This window comes from Balaenoptera ricei, chromosome 1, assembly GCF_028023285.1.
Source record: "Balaenoptera ricei isolate mBalRic1 chromosome 1, mBalRic1.hap2, whole genome shotgun sequence".
Classification (NCBI taxonomy): Eukaryota; Metazoa; Chordata; class Mammalia; order Artiodactyla; family Balaenopteridae; genus Balaenoptera; species Balaenoptera ricei.
The window spans coordinates 12,559,724-12,574,110 of record NC_082639.1 but is presented as its reverse complement, the minus strand read 5'-3'; the positions used below and the strand labels follow the sequence as shown (position 1 = coordinate 12,574,110).

Sequence of the window (14,387 nt, the reverse complement as noted above, 5' to 3'; positions counted from 1 at the left end):
GTTCCTTTCTTTTTACAAAGCTGGCTAATTGTGGGCAAATGAACTTATCTGGGCCTCGTAATCTTCATCTGTAAAACATAACTGATAATATGTCCCTGATAGAATTGAGGTAGGGTTAAATGAGATAAGGCGCTTGGCACAAACTCTTAAAACCTGTTGATTCCCTTCCCTCTCAGCTAGTCTTGACACCAGCTGCACTTTAATGATTTCTTAAGAAGTTGGTACTCAGAGTCCATGGACTGGCAACATTGGCGTCACCAGGGCTAGAGTGCGGAATTTCAGGTCCCCCTCCAGGCCTACTGAATCTGAATCGGTAATTTGAGATCCACATTAAAATTTGAGAAGCATTGGCACCTTAAGAGATTTTCTTTTTGTCTGAGTTCCTAATGATTTCGTTGTTCTTTTTACCTTCGGCAGGTTGGTTTTGCTGTGCACTATTAGCTAAAGCTATTTTAGGTCAAATATGTGAGCACATGTTCAGAATAAAAGTTTACCTGCAGAAGTATTTACGTATTATTATTGAATACTATTAAAAGTTAGGTTTAGGCAGATTTTTTTATATTGTGAGAAATTCAGAAGAGTGCATAAAATATGTGCAGTGTATAAGCAAACATCTGTGTAACCGCCATCCAGGTCAAGTGACAGAATATTGCCAGTGCCTCAGAGGTACTTCCAGTGTACCCCTCTTTGATTACAACCATTTCCTGTCTTAGAAGTAACTACTGTTTTATCTCATGATTTCCTTGCTTTTCTTGATAGTTTTATCACCTATGTGTGTATCTAAACAGTAGTTCAGTTTTGCCTGTTTGTCAACTTCACATAAATGGAATCATACTTCGTGTATTCTTTTTTTTCTTTTTTTTTAAATTAATTTATTTATTTTTGGCTGTGTGTGTCTCCGTCTGTGTGCGAGGGCTTTCTCCAGTTGCGGCAAGCGGGGGCCACTCTTCATCGTAGTGCGCGGCCCTCTCACTGTTGCGGCCTCTCTTGTTGTGGAGCACAGGCTCCAGACGCGCAGGCTCCGTAGTTGTGGCTCACGGGCCCAGCTGCTCCACGGCATGTGGGATCTTCCCAGACCAGGGCTCGAACCCGTGTCCCCCGCATTGGCAGGCAGACTCTCAACCACTGCGCCACCAGGGAAGCCCCTATTCTTTTGTTGTCTTCTTCTGGTCAATATTAGAGATGTATCCATTTATTGTATAGATTTTCTTTTTAAAGTAGTAGAGCGCAAAAAAATTCTGGCAAGTTTTGAATAATTTTAGCTGTAGTATTAAACCTTGATTTTTTTTTAAAGAAAACAGAAACATTAATTCAAAAAGATATATGCACCTCATTGTTCATAGCAGCATTATTTATGACAGCCAAGATATGAAAGCAACCTAAGTGTTCATCAGTGGATGAATGGGTAAAGAAGACGTGGTACACACACACACACACACACACAGTAATACTGCTCAGCCATAAAAACGAATGAAATTTTGCCATTTGTGACAACATGGATGGACTTGGAGGGTATTATGCTTAGTGAAATAAGTCAGAGAAAGACAAATACTGTATTATATCACTTATATGTGGAATCTAAAAAATACAGCAAACTAGTGAATATAACAAAAAAGAAACAGACTCAGATATAGAGAACAAACTAGTGGTTACCAGTGGGAGAGGGGAGGGGCGAGGGTCAAGATAGGGGTAGAGGATTAAGAAGTACATACTACTGTGTATAAAATATATAAGCTACAAAGGTATATTGTACAACACAGAGAATATATAGCCAGTATTTTATAATAACCTTTAAAAATTGTGAATCACTATGTTGTATACCTGAAACTTATATAAAACTTATATGCTATTGTACATCAACTATACCTCAGTTAAAAACAAAAAACCTTGATGCTTAGTTTTCTTTGGAAAACACTCATTTATACAGAGTTTGTTTTTTTCTCCTCTACTTAAAGATACATAGCTGTAATATCTAAACCACTGTGCACTTTGTTTCTAAATATTACAAAATTGCTAGTTTTGTTATATTTATTTTTGGCAGGAATATTATACACTCTCCTGGGTGTCTTTTGTTTTAAAATTAGACTGTAGAGGGGACTTCCCTGGTGGTCCAGTGGCTAAGACTCTGGGCTCCCAATGCAGGGAGCCCGGGTTTGATCCCTGGTCAGGGAACTAGATCCTGCATGCTGCAATAAAGATCTGGCATGTGGCAATGAAGATCCCGCGTGCTGCAGCTAAGACCTGGCGCAGCCAAATAGATAGATAGATAGGTAAATAAATATTTTAATAAAATAAAATTACACTGTAGAATAGTCTACTTTTATTTTTATTTATTTATTTATTTATTTTTGGCTGCTTTGGGTCTGAGTTGCGGCATGTGGGCTGTTTGTTGCAGCACGCGGACTTCTCTCTAGTTGTGGTGCGTGGGCTCAGTAGTTGTGGCACGCAGGCTTAGTTGCCCTGCAGCATGTGGGATCTTAGTTCCCTGACCAGGGATCAAACTCGTGTCCCCTGCATTGGAAGGCGGATTCTTAACCACCGGACCACCAGGGAAGTCCCTATTCTACTTTTAAATATGTATTTTTACATTTAAAAATCAGAACCAAGTTGAATTTACTGAAAATTTGGGAGACATTTTTATAAATTACAGAATAGATGCTTGTTGTAATCAATTCACATAAGTGAATCCTTTTTTACAAACTACCACAGATAACTACTTTTGACAGTTTGAAATGAAATTTTCTTTGTGGATACAAAAAAAATTCACTTCTGCATTTTTAGGCAGAAATGGCTTTTTAAATTTGTAATATGTTGTAGAGTATTGTCCATCTCCTTTTAACAGCTAGTTAAGATTATGGCTGTGTCATAATATGTTTGTATACTCCCCTGTGAATGGACATTTGGCTTGTTTCTATTTATTTGTTAAATTTGCTGTTAAAACAGTGCTGCATAGAACACCTTCTTTGCAATTGTGCCAAGGTTTACTTCAGACATATTTCTAGAACTAGAATGTCTGAGTCATCTGGCATGTGCATTTAAAATGTTGATAGATAACACTTTAAAAAAGATTTTAACAGGTATGATTTAGTTTTCCTTGACAGTCCTCAACTTGATCGGAAATTTTGAATTATTTTTATCTTAAAATTTATCTTTATTCCTTTGTCATTGATCCATTCTATTCATTTACCCATTGTCTACTACTTGCTAGTTGCTGAAGGCAGTATATACATGAATTAGACATACTTGCTGAGAAAGATGTGTACCTGATTATTATATATGGTAGAAAGTGAGAGGGAAATATAAAGGGAATTCAGAAAAAGAGATTCCTTCTAGTTGGAGAAATCAGGGAATGTTTTCCACAGTAGGTGGTGCTTGAGCTAGCCTCGAAGGATGGGTAGATTTGCACATAGGAAATTGTTTCCCAAACAGAGAGCAGCAAGGACAAAGGATTTTAGAGGTAGGAAGGAAGAGGCTCTGCTGAGATTCAGTTTGGCTGAATGATAGAGGACTAGACTGCAGTAGGGAGAGATACACAGAAAGAGAGGTTAGACCCAGATTGTGTTGACTTTAAAATGATATACCAGCTGTGGAAGACAGTTCTTCAAAAAATTAAACAAGGGACTTCCCTGGGGGCGCAGTGGTTAAGAATCCACCTGCCAATGCAGGGGACACGGGTTCGAACGCTGGTCTGGGAAGATCCCACATGCCTCGGAGCAGCTGGGCCCGTGCGCCACAACTACTGAGCCTGCGCTCTAGAGCCCGCGAGCCAGAACTACTGAAGCCTGCGCGCCTAGAGCCCATGCTCCGCAACAAGAGAAGCCACTGGAATGAGAAGCCCACGCACTGCAACAAAGAGTAGCCCCCGCTCGCCATGACTAGAGAAAGCCTGCACGCAGCAACGAAGACCCAACGCAGCCAAAAATTAAAAAAAAAAAAAAAAGAGTTACCGTATGATCTAGCAGTTCCATTTCTAGGTGTCTATCCAAAAGAATTGAGAGCAAGAACTGAAACATATTTGTATATCAGTGTTCATAGTAACATATTTACAGTAGCCAAAAGGTGAAAACAGCAAATGTCCATCAATTGATGAAGGGATGGAATGGAATAAAATGTGGTATATATACACAATGAAATATTATTCAGCCTTCAAAAGGAATGAAATTCTGACACATACTACAATATGGGTGAAGTTAGAAGATGTTATGTTAATAAGTAAACCAGACACAGAAGGACAAATGTTTTGTGATTCCACTTAAATGAGATACCTAGAGAGTAGTCCAATTCATAGAGACAGAAAGTAGAATAGTAGTTACCGGGAGCTGAGGGGAATTAGTATTTTTTTTTTAATGTGACTTTATTTGGAAATAAGGTCTTTTTTTTTTTTTGATTTTACTTATTTTTGGCTGCATTGGGTCCTCGTTGCTGCGCGTGGGCTTTCTCCAGTTGCCTCGAGCGGGGGCTACTCTTCCTTGCGGTGCACGGGCTTCTCATTGTGGTGGCTTCTCTTGTGGAGCACAGGCTTTAGGCGCGTGGGCTTCAGTAGTTGTGGCATGGGGACTCTAGAGCGCAGGCTCAGTAGTTGTGGCGCACGGGCTTAGTTGCTCCACAGCATGTGGGATCTTCCCGGACCAGGGCTCGAACCCGTGTCCCCTGCATTAGCAGGTGGATTCTTAACCACTGTGCCACCAGGGAAGCCTGGGAGTTAGTATTTAATGGGTATGGAGTTTCCATTTGGGATGATGAAAAAGTTCTGGAGATGGATAATGCCATTGAACTGTATACTTTAAAATGATTAAAATGTTAAGTTTTATGTGTATTTTACTACAATAAAAAATAAACACAAAAAATTGCAACGTTAAAGACCTTGAATATTAAAGAATTGGCACTGAGGACTCAATGATCTAGATTTGCACCATGAAGATTAATCCTGAATTGAAATAAAGGATAGATTGGGGAAGGAAGGAGTAAGCAATGGGAAAACCAGCTAGTTCTCTTCATTGCAGTAGTTTAGTTAAGAGATGATTTTGGCCTTTAAAGAAGCAGGGAGGTAATTGGAAGGAAGGGATAATATGAGAGAAATCTGTCAACTAATTAGATATGAGAGGAAAGAGAAAAGGAAAAATGAAAGGAGACTTCTAGGTTTTGAGTCAGGTAAATGGAAGGAAGGAAGATAAGCAGGTAGCTGGGAAAATGTTCAACAGGAGTTTGGTGTCAGCTGTCTAGAAGGCAATTGAAAATAAGATGCAGATAGGTAGTTCAGGAATATCAGGCCTAGAATTTTGGAGTGATTAATTTGTCCATCTGTCTGTCCATCCATCCATCTTTCTGAACAAATGTTTCATTGAATTTGCCTTATACCAGGCATAGAACATGGACACATCAGTCTGTAACCTCAAGGATCTCACAGTCTAGCAAGTCGCTCTCTTAGTAGTCATATTTGAAACCATGTGATTCTCTAAGGAGAAAATGTAGCAAGGGCAAAGAAGGCAAAAATGGAATTTTGGGGTCCACCTCAACATTTGGGGTATCAAAGGAGAAATGAACCTCACAATGAGGGGACAGAGAGATAGTAGACATCAAGGGGAACATATATAGTCATCAAGAAGTAAACTGAATTTGAGGAATCAAAATAGCGCTAAGATGAAGTTGGAAAATTTCAGAAATTTCTTTAAAATGAATTTGAAGTTTTGCTATTTTAATTTTGTCCATGGGAGTGATGACAATGTAATCTTGTTTCCTTTTTCTCTTTGCCATTTTTTATATTTTTTGATCCATAACTGATTGAGATAGAATTACATTAGTGTGCCAGTCAGCTGTGCTTTCAGCTTTGGATTTCTGCTGTTATCAGCAGAAATTCCCACTTGGAACTTTTGTCCTTAGTTTTTACCTATAAATAAAATATTGTCGGGACTTCCCTGGTGGCGCAGTGGTTAAGAATCCACCTGCCATTGTAGGGGACACGGGTTCGATCCCTGGTCGGGGAAGAGCCCACATGCCGCGAAGCAACAAAGCCTGTGTGCCACAACTACTGAGCCTGCGCTCTAGAGCCTGCGAGCCACAGCTACTGAAGTGTGCACACCTAGAGCCCATGCTCCGCAACAAGAGAAGCCACCGCAATGAGAAGCCCGCACGCTGCAACGGAGCACAGGTTCTATGCGCGCGGGCTTCAGTAGTCGTGGCTCGCGGGCTCCAGAGCGCAGGCTCAGTAGTTGTGGCGCACGGGCTTAGTTGCTCCGCAGCATGTGAGATCTTCCCAGATCAGGGCTCGAACCAGTGTCCCCTGCATTGGCAGATGGATTTTTAACCACTGCGCCACCAGGAAAGCGCCTATTTATCTCTTTAATTTTATACTTGTATCTCTTTTATGTTGGGTTTTTGTTTTTGTTTTGTTTTTGATTTTTAATGGAGTAAACATAATTATTTATTTGCTTTACACTGCACCTGTAGTAGTTTAAAAAAAAATAATGACTATTGTTACTACAAGTAAGACTACTGAATACAGCTTTATTATTTTTGTGATTTTTTTTTTGGTACTTAAAATATAACGCACAAAAGATATGCAGTAAGAAACACTGCTTTTTTGTTTGTTTGTTTGTTTTGTATACTCTTTTTTTTTTTAACATCTTTATTGAAGTATAATTGCTTTACACTGGTGTGTTAGTTTCTGCTTTAAAACAAAGTGAATCAGTTATACATATACATATGTTCCCATATCTCTTCCCTCTTGCATCTCCCTCCCTCCCACCCTCCCTATCCCACCCCTCTAGGTGGTCACAAAGCACGGAGCTGATCTCCCTGTGCTATGCGGCTGCTTCCCACTAGCTAGCTATTTTACATTTGGTAGGAAACACTGCTTTTTAAAGCTACTTGAACTAATTTCTCTCTCAGTGGTGTTATGCCACCAACTTGTTATACAATTAGGTAATTTTATTTTTTCAAATATTTTCTTCTTGTTAATTTCTCAAGATCACTGTTTTCCTTTCTGAAACTCCATTTCATGGGTGTTTACTTTCGTCCAGAGAATTTCATTGTACAAGAATAAAAGAAGTTGAATGTTTCTGCATGCCTGTTTGTCTGGTTCATCTTCATGTACTCTCCATTTAACATTTCTCCTGTCTGAAGTTTTGATTATAGTTTGCAGCTTAAAAGAAGTAACAGGGAAGTACATAACTCCTCACAAACCAGGTGTTATCTTTCTTTTGTATGGTAATGTTATTGTGTGGGTGGGAATTCTATAAATGTGTGTCAGTTTGATTTTAGAATTTGTAAACTGATCTGGAATAGTAAATGTGAAGCAGTGAAATTAGGGGCATTTAGTTTTATAGTATGTTCTTATTTATGGGCTTCTTTTAAAGAATATTTAGAAACTAACAGAACATTGTAAATCAACTATATTTCTATGAAATTTTTTAAAGAAGAATATTTAAAGGCAGCTGTTTAGGATAGACCATTCAGTTGACCTTTGGCTCCAAGGACAAAATCTCACCATCACATATTTCTTTCTACCTGGAATTTAATATTATAAGCTTTCTTTGAATACATTTGTATTTTGCACAGTCTTCACTTATTTTTATAAAAATGGTACAAAATACTGCATTTTGACATTGCCTGTTTTTTTTTAAACTAGACAATTGATACATTATGCAGAATCAGCTTCCCTGAGATTATAGCAAATTTAAAGAAAGTCAAAGATAGAAATTAGTTTCCCTGACTCCACCCTTTTAAATGTGGACTCTTAAATTTGAATTAGGGTATTAAAGATTTTCAGCCATCACAGTATCCATCTGAATATAATATGATACAACACATATAAAAGGGCAGTTGGCATTGGCAATTTTCACTTGTTCCTGGACGCTGTATCTTACATCTTACAGCATATTGTCTGCCTAAAAGCAAAATTCTGGCTGTGCATGTTGCATGTTGATTGCCTTTTGTGCTCTTGCCTTTGTCTGGTCTTTATTGGAAACTGGAACAGCAATACGTGAAATATGGGTTTTAATTAGGCAAGTTATTAATGAGCAGAGTTGTAACTTGTGAAGTGGTGAAAAGTAGAAACTATCTGTATTATTTATCTAATGTTGCTTAGGTCTTATAGGCCACCTAACTCAACAAATATTTATACAACTCTAAGATAATGAAGATACTGTACAAAATGAATAGAAGGCCAGAAGCATACTTAACTGGCTGGAGGGGACGGGAGAATCCCCTCCAAAAGAAAGAACTCAAATAATGAATAGGAATTTGCCATACTGGCAAGTAGGAGAAGGGATTTGAGGAAGAGGGGTGGCCAGCAAGAGCAAAGACCAGAGATGGGAAAAGAGTTTAGGTTATTTCAGGAACAAGTAGCTCAAAATGACTGGTATATTTATTTTATATTACCTGGTAATTTCATTCATTTTATTAAAATGTTCATATTTCTGATAGGAAGAATTAAACCAAATAAGATATATTTTCCAGGGTTCAGGAGGACAACTATTTACTTTCTGTCCAGGTGACATTATATCAGAGTTTCTTCCATGAAATCTTTTCATCTATTCCATAAATGTTCTTTTTTTGGAGAGAAATACATATATTTGATCTTCCTTCATTCAGTAGTAATAATAGTAATAATAGCAATCTGCTTTCCTGCTATGTTGGAGAAATTTTAAAGTTTTACTATAAATGCAATATCATTTTTAAGTATAAGCAGAGCTCTCGGTATGTGAGGTTAAATTTACTGAAGATGGCAGTGACATTTTGATATCATTTGTTTCCCTTCCCCTCCCTATATCTGCTTATTATCCCAGAATCAATCAACTTATCAGTAACTTTTGGGGGGGAAGCAAAGGCATTCCCAAGTCAGTGGATCTTTTCTAAGGAAAAAATATGCTGCATCAGAAGTGACTAAATATTAAAAATGAGGAAATATAACCAGTAACTGATACTATGTATTTCCTCTAAGTCCTTTATTTATTTATTTTTTTATGGGTTTGCCTGATTTCTTTTTTTTTTTTTTTTTTTTGGCTGCGGGGAGGCGTGTGGGATCTTAGGTCCCCCACCAGGGATCGAACCCACGCCCCCTGCAGTGGAAGCACATAGTCTTAATCACTGGACTGCCAGGGCAGTCCCCCCTCGAAGTCCTTGAAAATGTTCGTTCATTACTTCCTACATACTTCTGTTGACATTTTCATTATGGGGTGTTTTAGAGGGAAGGTGTCTTAGCTGAGGCTGCCATAACAAAATACCATAGGATAGTTGGCTTAAACAACAGAAATTTATTTCTCACAGTTCTGAAGACTGGCAAGTCCAAGATCAAGGTGCTGGCAAAGCAGTTGTCATTCTGAGGCTTCTTCTTTTCGTTTGTAGGTAGCTGCCATCTTCTTGTACTCTCACATGACCACTTTGGGGAAAGAGTGAGCAAGCTCTCTGGTGTCTCTTCTTATAAGGGCACTAATCCCATTATAATGGCCCTACCCTCATGACTTCACCTAACCCTAATTATCTCCCAAATGCTCCATCTCCAAATAACCATTACATTGAGGGTTAGGACTTTAGCATATGAATTTGAGGGGGGACACAAACATTCAGTCCTAACAGACGGTAATAAGAGTTCCTCATCAGTATTTTATGTTTTTATCATTTCAGGACTATTCCCGAAGGAAATGAATAGAAGATCTTAAGAGTTTGCTTAATAATGTGATCAAAATTGAGCTTTGGAAAATCCTCTCAAAGGGGTCAATTGAGGCCTTGCCTCCTTAATATTGATATGCTTTTGTCATACAGCTCTTTTACTATCTATATTTTGAGTTTTTATTTGCACAGAAACTGAATATATATTAATAAATGTTGATAGCTCACTTCAGCAAAGGGAAGAATAGTTTGTAAGCAAGGGTTTTGTGATTTACTTATTTAATTCTGAAGTCAGCTACTTAAACTAGCAGTCTAGTTCTGGGTGTGCAAATGTAAAGGAACGCTTGGGGGGGTAAACAAATTGTCAATCATATGACGGTTGGAAGTGAGGTCTTGGGTGCTATCTTGATGCCTTGTAATGGAAAGTACTGGTTGGTTTTCATTTCTTTATTTTTAACCTTCATTTCCCCATTGTGAATTTCCTGGCATAGATATACATGAAAGTTTTATTTGCCCAAGGTATAAAGAATGAATTTATGCAGCACTCTTCTGGTTGAAATTATTTTCTAGCTCTCTCGGCCTTAGTGCCATCTTCTTAGAAACTTGGGTGCTCTGAGAGTCAAGAGTCAAGTGGAGGAAGAAGTGAATAGGCACAAAAGAAGAAAGATGAGGCAGAGGTCCAGATAAACCACTAGCTTGTGCAGCATGGAAGCCACAGGAGCAGAAACAAGGAAAACCAGAGGCCAGGGACACTGGTGCAAATTGTTGGATTTCATGCCTAACATCTAGAACTTGTCTCAGTGGATCTAGAGCATCCATTGCCATCTGATTGCTTCCACCACATTTGAGAGACCCTTCGTGCTCATACCAAATCAGTCCCCTTTGGTCCTTTGTCCTGGACCTGTGACATTCTGGACTAGTTCTGTTCTCAGTGTGGTTAAATATAACACATGTACAGTAAATCATCTCTTTTGTTGTCTTAGCTGAAGAAAGAAAAAAGAAAAATTATTTTCTATCCACTGTAAAACTAGCTTAGTATCAAGCTACATTGTATGCTAATAAGAATTTTACCTAGGTGGAGACAAATTAGGAAGATGAGGGAAATTAAGCCACACCTACTGGAAGGGGGAGAATCTACATGAATCATTTGGAAATTTGCAAGGGAGATTCCTCTCCCCTCTTCTTTATTTTTTTCCACCCCTTTTTCAATCATTTATATTAGTATGAACTCATGGATATTTATTTTGTGCTCAAATTGTTTCAGCTTTGGCCATCAGGAGTTCTTTCATTTGTCTCTTATGTTCTTTTGATATAATCCCATAAATGTTTTGTTTTTGAATCACATCCTTGCTTTCTGGCACTACAGAATTATTCAGGCTCATCATGTATAGTTCCTGTCCTAGTCCTAGTTCTGCCATTTCACCAAGAAGCCATTGTTCCTTTTATTGGAAAATGGTATTAGAAATCAAGATCAGAGGACTTCCCTGGTGGTGCAGTAGGTAAGAACCCACCTGCCAATGCAGGGGACCCGGGTTCAAGCCCTGGCCCAGGAAGATCCCACACACCTTGGAGCAACTAAGCCCGTGTGCCACAACTACTGAGCCTGCGCTCTAGAGCCCGTGAGCCACGACTGCTGAAGCCCACACGCCTAGAGCCCCTGCTCTGCAACAAGATAAGCAACCACAATAAGAAGCCCACGCACCGCAATGAAGAGTAGCCCCTGCTCACCGCAACTAGAGAAAACCCGCGCACAGCAATGAAGACCCAGTGCAGACCCCCCCCCACCCAAAAAAAAAAAATCAGGATCTGGGTGCTAGATATACTTATTGCTACTGGGGGTGTTGTTGCTTCTAGGCCCTCTCAGCTGACAGTGCAAGGAAGTGTGAGGGCTTTCTCTAGTTGCGGCAAGCGGGGGCCACTCTTCATCGCGGTGCGCAGGCATCTCTCTATCGCGGCCCCTCCCGTTGCGGGGCACAGGCTCCAGACGCGCAGTCTCAGCAGTTGTGGCTCACGGGCCCAGTTGCTCCGCGGCATGTGGGATCTTCCCAGACCAGGGCTCGAACCCGTGTCCCCTGCATTGGCAGGCAGATTCTCAACCACTGCGCCACCAGGGAAGCCCTATAAATATTTCTATATGTAATCATCTATACTATATTGTATCTCTACTCTGATCTATTATCGCATGATCATTCTACACTCCTTCCCTCACTTGTCTGTAAATTCCCACTCCAACAGTGAGAAGCTTGGCTCCTGCCATCCACCATTCATCTACTAATTGTTCAGCTTCATTATACATATATAGCTATATTAGAATTAACTGTGTTTCTGTGGGAAACGAGTTCAAGCAGAGTCTAGTGCTTACATGCAGTTCCTTTTGCATTTAGTGTTACAGATGCCACTCATGTAGTCAGCGACTTTTCATCCACTCATGACTGTTTTATATATTTGTAATACAGTTAGATTCTTTAGTCATAGTCTCACTCCTTCCTAATAAGTCTTTTAAAAATTTGCATACATTAAGACTCTGTGCTGTAAAGTTCTGTGGGTTTTGACAAATGTGGATCGGGATAGTAAGTTTTACTTGAATTTTAAAATGCTTTTAAAAATGGTTTGGCCAAAATGACTTTAAGTCCCACTTCCAAAGTGCTATGATTCTTTTTTTTTTTTTTTGGCTCCACTGTGCGGCATGTGGGATCTTAGTTCCCTGACCAGGGATCGAACCTGCGTCCCCTGCAGTAGAAGCGAGGAGTCTTAACTATTGGACCACCAGGGAAGTCCCAGTGCTATGATTCTAATGCTTATCATTCTTTGTGGCCTCCCTTTAATGTTTTTCTTCTGGGACTTAGCACTATTAAAAATTGGCAGTTTGGGGTAAGGGAGTGGGGGCTTGCTTATTTGTTTGTTTTTTGTTTTTTCAGCTAGGCCCTTGGCAACATGCAGATTTCCATAAGGATTAGTATGTCTTCAAAAATTCCAGGCATCTTAGAATCTATGATTGAATGATGGCAGTTATTTGTAATCTGTCATAGAATAATATCCTGGCATTTTCCCCCTGATCATTTTAAAGTGTCATCCCTATTGTTCATTTTACAGTTTTATACTTAGTTGACTCATTTGGTTAGCAAGGAGTTCAGGTGCAGCAAGTAGTTCAAGATTTATTTTTATTTCAGTAGCTTCATCAGTGAAGAAAAACCTATTTTATATCGTACTACCAACTAAGGCAAACTGTCTTAGTAGATGTGCTTTTGGTCACAAGGAGGGCCATGTGAAAGAATGGTCTGATATGAGTTCTTCAACACTAAACGCTTCAGGAGTACACTTGGCAACCCAGAAGTGAGTCACTAACATTAAGCTCTTCAGTAAGGGACCTTGTGATCTTCATTCATTAAAAAAGTATTTATATTGATAAGGTAACTATTAATGTGCTAGATGTACAAAGATGAATATGACTTAGTCTCTAATCTCAAGGAGTGTACAATGTAGTGGGGAAGAAGGGAATCTAGTGGAGAAGAAGCAGGTCATAGATGTGGGGGCTGTGTAAGTGAACAGACTTTTTGGTGACGTCTGTTGGAGATTAGAAGAGGTTAGTTGGCTCATCATAAATTGAAAGTTTTCAGAAAGGATAAAACTTGTTCAAGGGCATTTACCCATTGCTTAGATGGCATCCGTGTAGCTCACATCTATGTTTTGTCACTAGTTTAAGTTTAAATTGTATGGTAATAAAAGCTATAGTTGATTCTGGCTAGTGAGACTAACTCAAGCAGTCCTATTACAAAAGAAATGGAATCAGTGGATGGAAAAGTCTCACAAAGAAAACTCCAGGGACTTCCTTGGTGGCGCGGTGGTTAAGAATCCGCCTGCAGGGGCTTCCCTGGTGGCGCAGTGGTTAAGAATCCGCCTGCCAATGCAGGGGACACGGGTTTGAGCCCTGGTCCGGGAAGATCCCACATGCCACGGAGCAACTAAGCCTGTGGGCCACAACTACTGAGCCTGCGCTCTAGAGCCCGTGAGCCACAACCACAACAGGAGAAGCCACCACAATGAGAAGCCCGCGCACGGCAACGAAGAGTAGCCCCTGCTCGCCACAACTAGAGAAAGCCCACGCACAGCAACAAAGACCCAATGCAGCCAAAAATTAAAAAAAGAAAAAAAAAAAAAAGAATCCACCTGCCAATGCAGGGAACACGGGTTCGAGCCCTGGTCCGGGAAGATCCCACATGCTGCGGAGCAACTAAGCCCCTGCGCCACAACTACTGAGCCTGCGCTCTAGAGCCCACAAGTCACAACTACTGAGCCCGCGTGCCACAACTACTGAAGCCTGCGTGCCTAGAGCCGGTGCTCCGCAATAAGAGAAGCCACCACAATGAGAAACCTGTGCACTGCAACGAAGAGAAAGCCCCGCTTGCCGCAACTAGAGAAAGCCCGCGTGCAGCAACGAAGACCCAACGCAGCCAAATAAATAAATAAATAAATAAACCTTCTTTAAAAGAAAGAAAACTCCAAGCCTATATAGATTTGCAAGCAATTTCTGCCAAATATTCTAGGAACAGATAATTCCAGTTTTATGTAAACTCTCCCAGAGAATGGGGGGAAAGGAACAGTCCCCAAATCAGTTTATGAAACTAGCATGATTTTGATTCCAAAACCGGGAATGGACAGTACAAGAAAGAAATTATATGTTGTGTCTCTCATGAGCATAGATGCAAAAATCCTAAACTAAACATTAGCAGAATGAATCTAGCATTGTAAAACATATAATAAACTGTGGCCTAATTCAG

General features: G+C 39.9%; 1 protein-coding gene across 1 annotated transcript in view; it reads left to right on the top strand.

The window, feature by feature from the left end:
• Window positions 1–14,387, top strand: part of FBXO42 (F-box protein 42) — a 100,823-nt gene that overhangs the window by 26,728 nt on the left and 59,708 nt on the right. The window lies entirely within an intron of this gene.